The sequence below is a fragment of the Carya illinoinensis genome, chromosome 3 (genome assembly GCF_018687715.1).
Source record: "Carya illinoinensis cultivar Pawnee chromosome 3, C.illinoinensisPawnee_v1, whole genome shotgun sequence".
NCBI lineage: Eukaryota > Viridiplantae > Streptophyta > Magnoliopsida > Fagales > Juglandaceae > Carya > Carya illinoinensis.
In genome coordinates, this window is record NC_056754.1 from 34,440,711 (window position 1) to 34,447,697 (window position 6,987).

Genomic DNA, 6,987 nt, shown 5'->3' on the forward strand with positions numbered 1-6,987 from the left:
AAAGAGTACTCACAAGACAATACACCAACTATAAAGATAAATGCAACCCCTCTGATGATAAAAAATTCGGATTCCTAAACTTTTCTTTTTTTTCGAATTTTTTTTTTCTTTTCCTTTCCTTTCTTTTCTTTTCTTTTCTATTCTTTTCTGTTCCTTTCTTTTCTTTTCTTTTCTTTTCTTTTCTCACCGGTTCAATCACAAACAGCAATATTCAATTGTAACAATCAAACAATTGAATTCAAACATATAAAAATTGACAAGGAAATAGAAGAGCATCAATGAAACGACACTCCAAGGAATTGACAAACTTAAAGATGCAAGAAACTCCAGAAATTTCCAACCTCTATATGGTGTAAATTCTGGCAGCCCTCAAACAAGCAACTTAGCCAACCAATGTTGATAAACATGAAACCAAAATGATAGAGTAATCTGCCAGCCCTAGGAAAAATGAATTTCTGCACTGTTTTTTTTTTTTGCAACCCTAGAACAATGAAACCATAGAATTAAAGATGCAATAGATAAAAGATAGGATTACACCTGATTGGAAACCTTGCTCTGATTACCAAATGATGTGAACCCCAATAGACTTGCTTTGAGACCCAACAATAATACTGGAAAAACAACCCCAAGAAAGCCAAACTCAGGTATATGGATGGAGAATCTAGACCCGATGAGAACCCATTCAAAGAACCTAGATTATATCAAAATCTAGACCCATCGAAGAACCCGTCTCAAGAACCTAGATTACAAAGGAAGAACGCCACAAAGGTTTTGATTTACCCTTGATAAGTTCAGAAGTTCAAGAAGAACAAGAGGAGGTCACTCAACTCTCAATCACAATTCCATATAGTCTGCCTCTCAAATGAGGTCACAAGTGGTTTAAATAGACAATCCCCAAAAACCCTAAGTAAACAATGCGTCGGGTACTGTAGCGTGAACAGTGCCATACGCCACGCTACAGTTACTTCTGAAACCCTAGTAAGACATAAAATTTTAACTTTCCAAATAAACCCTTGGCCAAAAATACAAGGTCTTCCCAAAAATAACCCTAGTCCATTAGAAATAAGACATACGTGGGCCAAGCATCCTCAAGCCCACTTCTTCTAAACTAATAATAAAATACCATTAAACAAATTGAAAGCCTTAACAACAATAGGCCCAATCTCTAAGTCATGTCTTCCATAGCTTGTATCAAGTGGATCAAAACTGGTTCTTTTTCCTTGAAGCCCATCTTGAGTGTTGGGCTCTTCCTAGCTTCATTCCAAGTGGATTGCACCAATCCTTGCATTGCTTCCTTGATCTTCTTGGCTCTTGATCTTGTAATTGGCCCATTTGGAATTTGCAAGGGATCTTTAAGGGTAGCTCCACCTTGGTTCCCATCATTCTACCTAGAGTTAAAGGTCAACAATCAACACACACTTGATTATTCATCTCTAAACCATGTTTTGTGCTTCATTTCACTTTTAATATTCCTTCTCACCTTTTTTCCCTAAACCTTGTGGCTTTTATTGCTGCTTGTCATCATTCTTGGGTTGAATTAGAAGATTGTTCTTCATCCAAGACATGTCAATTGAAGGAAAGCCAGGTAAATGACCAAGTCACCGCAAATCGGCACCTAGCTGCCCCTACATGTGCATTGCGACAAATCGGCCACTAGCCCACGCATTTCGCAATATTTTCGCAAGAGAAATCCCACTACTCACACTCCACATTAACCCGCCTAGTTCGGTAATAGAATCTGACGAATTTCCACCCACCCACCTGTCTTCTATTTCGTTCTTGAAATTGAAGGCCACATACACCTTACTATTGGTTTCGGTCAAGCCCAAGAAGCGTAACAATCTCCCAAGGATCACATCCAGCCACGGTTAAGCTTATGACTTGAGTTAAGGGCAATAATCAACTTCCACACGATTATTTATCTCTAGACCATATTTTGATATTAATTTATCTTTTAATATTCTTTCTCACCCTTTTTATCTTGACCTTATTGTTTTATCGTTGTTTTCCATCATTCTGAGATTTAATTAGAAGATTAGTATTGATCCAAGACATGTTAATTGAAACAAAGCCATGTAAACGCCCAAGTCACCGCAAATCGCCACCTCGGTGCACCTTCATGTGTGCATTGCAACAAATCCGCGCCATGCCCATGCCTTTTATACATTTCCTCAGTGGAAACTTCACTAATTACACCGCACATTCCCCCCCAAGTTCAGTTCTAGCATCTGATGAATTTGCAGCAAGAAACCCCCGTTTTTATCTCATTCTTTCAGTTGAAGCCCACATACAGCTTACCATTGGTTTCCGTCAAGCCCAAGACGTGTAACAAGCCCCCAAGGTTCACATCTAGCCATGTTTAAGCTTCCAGCTAGAGTTAAAGGTCAACAATCAACACCCACATGATTATTCATCTCTAAACCATGTTTTGTGCTTAATTTCACTTTTAATATTCCTTCTCACCTTTTTTGCCTAAACCTTGGGGCTTTTATTGCTGTTTGTCATCATTCTTGGGTTGAATTAGAAGATTGTTCTTCATCCAAGACAAGTCAATTGAAGGAAAGACAGGTAAATGACCGAGTCAACGCAAATCGGCACCTAGCTGCCCCTACATGTGCATTGCGACAAATCGGCCCCTAGCCCACGCATTTCGCAATATTTTCGCAAGAGAAATCCCACTACTCACACTCCACATTAACCTGCCTAGCTCGGTAATAGAATCCGACGGATTGCCACCCACCCACCTGTCTTCTACTTCGTTCTTAAAATTGAAAGGCACATACACCTTACCATTGGTTTCGGTCAAGCCCAAGAAACGTAACAATCTCCCAAGGTTCGCATCTAGCCACACTTAAGCTTATGACTTGAGTTAAGGGCAATAATCGACTTCCACACGATTATTTATCTCTAGACCATATTTTGATATTAATTTATCTTTTAATATTCTTTCTCACCCTTTTTATCTTGACCTTATTGTTTTCATCGTTGTTTTCCATCATTCTGAGATTTAATTAGAAGATTAGTATTGATCCAAGACATGTTAATTGAAACAAAGCCATGTAAACGCCTAAGTCAGCGCAAATCGCCACCTCGGTGCACTTTCATGTGTGCATTGCAACAAATCGGTGCCATGCCCATGCCTTTTATACATTTCCTCAGTGGAAACTTCACTATTTACACCGCACATTCCCCCCCAAGTTCAGTTCTAGCAACCGATGAATTAGCAGCAAGAAACCCCGTCTTTTATCTCATTCTTTCAGTTGAAGCCCACATACAGCTTACCATTGGTTCCGTGAAGTCCAAGACGTGTTAAAAGCCCCCAAGGTTCACATCTAACCCTGTTTAAGCTTCTAGCTAGAGTTAAAGGTCAACAATCAACACACACTTGATTATTCGTCTCTAAACCATGTTTTGTGCTTCATTTCACTTTTAATATTCCTTCTCCCCTTTTTTCGCTAAACCTTGTGGCTTTTGTTGCTGCTTGTCATCATTCTTGGGTTGAATTAGAAGATTGTTCTTCATCCAAGACATGTCAATTGAAGGAAAGCCAGGTAAATGACCAAGTCACCGCAAATCGGCACCTAGCTGCCCCTACATGTGCATTGCGACAAATCGGCCCCTAGCCCACGCATTTTGCAATATTTTCGCCAGAGAAATCCCACTACTCACACTCCACATTAACCCGCCTAGCTCGGTAATAGAATCCGATGAATTGCCACCCACCCACTTGTCTTCTATTTCGTTCTTGAAATTGAAGGCCACATACACCTTACCATTGGTTTTGGTCAAGCCCAAGAAGCGTAACAATCTCCCAAGGTTCACATCTAGCCACGGTTAAGCTTATGACTTGAGTTAAGGGCAATAATCGACTTCCACACGATTATTTACCTCTAGACCATATTTTGATATTAATTTCTCTTTTAATATTCTTTCTCACCCTTTTTATCTTGACCTTATTGATTTCATTGTTGTTTCCCTTCATTCTAAGATTTAATTAGAATATTAGTTTTGATCCAAGACATGTTAATTGAAACAAAGTCATGTAAACTCCGGAGTCACCGCAAATCGCCACCTCGATGCTCCTTCATGTGTGCATTACAACAAATCCGCGCCATGCCCATGCCTTTTAGGCATTTCCTCATTGGAAACTTCACTGTTTAGACTAGACATTCACCCCCCAAGTTCAGTTGTAGCATCTGAAGAATTAGCAGCAAGAAACCCCGTCTTTTATCTCATTCTTTCAGTTGAAGCCCACATACAGCTTACCATTGGTTCCGTGAAATCCAAGACGTGTTAAAAGCCCCCAAGGTTCACATCTAACCCTGTTTAAGCTTCTAGCTAGAGTTAAAGGTCAACAATCAACACACACTTGATTATTCGTCTCTAAACCATGTTTTGTGCTTAATTTCACTTTTAATATTCCTTCTCACCTTTTTTCCCTAAACCTTGTGGCTTTTATTGCTGCTTGTCATCATTCTTGGGTTGAATTAGAAGATTGTTCTTCATCCAAGACAAGTCAATTGAAGGAAAGACAGGTAAATGACCGAGTCAACGCAAATCGGCACCTAGCTGCCCCTACATGTGCATTGCGACAAATCGGCCCCTAGTCCACGCATTTCGCAATATTTTCGCCAGAGAAATCCCACTACTCACACTCCACATTAACCCGCCTAGCTAGGTAATAGAATCCGATGAATTGCCACCCACCCACCTGTCTTCTATTTCGTTCTTGAAATTGAAGGCCACATACACCTTACCACTGGTTTCGGTCAAGCCCAAGAAGTGTAACAATGTCCCAAGGTTCGCATCTAGCCACACTTAAGCTTATGACTTGAGTTAAGGGCAATAATCGACTTCCACACGATTATTTATCTCTAGACAATATTTTGATATTAATTTATCTTTTAATATTCTTTCTCTCCCTTTTTATCTTGACCTTATTGTTTTCATCGTTGTTTTCCATCATTCTGAGATTTAATTAGAAGATAAGTATTGATCCAAGACATGTTAATTGAAACAAAGCCATGTAAACGCCCAAGTCACCGCAAATCGCCACCTCGGTGCACCTTCACGTGTGCATTGCAACAAATCGGCGCCATGCCCATGCCTTTTATACATTTCCTCAGTGGAAACTTCCCTATTTACACCGCACATTCCCCCCCAAGTTCAGTTCTAGCATCTGATGAATTAGCAGCAAGAAACCCCGTCTTTTACCTCATTCTTTCAGTTGAAGCCCACATACAGCTTACCATTGGTTTCCGTCAAGTGCAAGACGTGTTAAAAGCCCCCAAGGTTCACATCTAGCCATGTTTAAGCTTCTAGCTAGAGTTAAAGGCCAACAATCAACACACACTTGATTATTCATTTCTAAACCATGTTTTGTGCTTAATTTCACTTTTAATATTCCGTCTCACACCTTTTTTGCCCAAACCTTGTGGCTTTTATTGCTGCTTGTCATCATTCTTGGGTTGAATTAGAAGATTGTTCTTCATCCAAGACATGTCAATTGAAGGAAAGCCAGTTAAATGTCCAAGTCAACGCAAATCGGCACCTAGCTGCCCCTACATGTGCATTGCGACAAATCGACCCCTAGCCCACGCATTTTGCAATATTTTCGCCAGAGAAATCCCACTACTCACACTCCACATTAAACCGCCTAGCTCGGTAATAGAATCCGATGAATTGCCACCCACCCACCTGTCTTCTATTTCGTTCTTGAAATTGAAGGCCACATACACCTTACCATTGGTTTTGGTCAAGCCCAAGAAGCGTAACAATCTCCCAAGGTTCACATCTAGCCACGGTTAAGCTTATGACTTGAGTTAAGGGCAATAATCGACTTCCACACGATTATTTATCTCTAGACCATATTTTGATATTAATTTCACTTTTAATATTCTTTCTCACCCATTTTATCTTGACCTTATTGATTTCATTGTTGTTTTCCTTCATTCTAAGATTTAATTAGAAGATTAGTTTTGATCCAAGACATGTTAATTGAAACAAAGTCATGTAAACACCGAAGTCACCACAAATCGCCACCTCGATGCTCCTTCATGTGTGCATTACAACAAATCGGCACCATGCCCATGCCTTTTACGCATTTCCTCTTTGGAAACTTCACTATTTAGACTAGACATTCACCCCCCAAGTTCAGTTCTAGCATCTGAAGAATTAGCAGCAAGAAACCCCGTCTTTTATCTCATTCTTTCAGTTGAAGCCCACATACAGCTTACCATTGGTTCCGTGAAGTCCAAGACGTGTTAAAAGCCCCCAAGGTTCACATCTAACCCTGTTTAAGCTTCTAGCTAGACTTAAAGGTGAACAATCAACACACACTTGATTATTCGTCTCTAAACCATGTTTTGTGCTTCATTTCACTTTTAATATTCCTTCTCACCTTTTTTCCCTAAACCTTGTGGCTTTTGTTGCTGCTTGTCATCATTCTTGGGTTGAATTAGAAGATTGTTCTTCATCCAAGACATGTCAATTGAAGGAAAGCCAGGTAAATGACCAAGTCACCGCAAATCAGCACCTAGCTGCCCCTACATGTGCATTGCGACAAATCGGCCACTAGCCCACGCATTTCGCAATATTTTCGCAAGAGAAATCCCACTACTCACACTCCACATTAACCCGCCTAGTTCTGTAATAGAATCCGACAAATTTCCACCCACCCACCTGTCTTCTATTTCGTTCTTGAAATTGAAGGACACATACACCTTACCATTGGTTTCGGTCAAGCCCAAGAAGCGTAACAATCTCCCAAGGTTCGCATCTAGCCACACTTAAGCTTATGACTTGAGTTAAGGGCAATAATCGACTTCCACACGATTATTTATCTCTAGACCATATTTTGATATTAATTTATCTTTTAATATTCTTTCTCACCCTTTTTATCTTGACCTTATTGTTTTCATCGTTGTTTTCCATCATTCTGAGATTTAATTAGAAGATTAGTATTGATCCAAGACATGTTAATTGAAA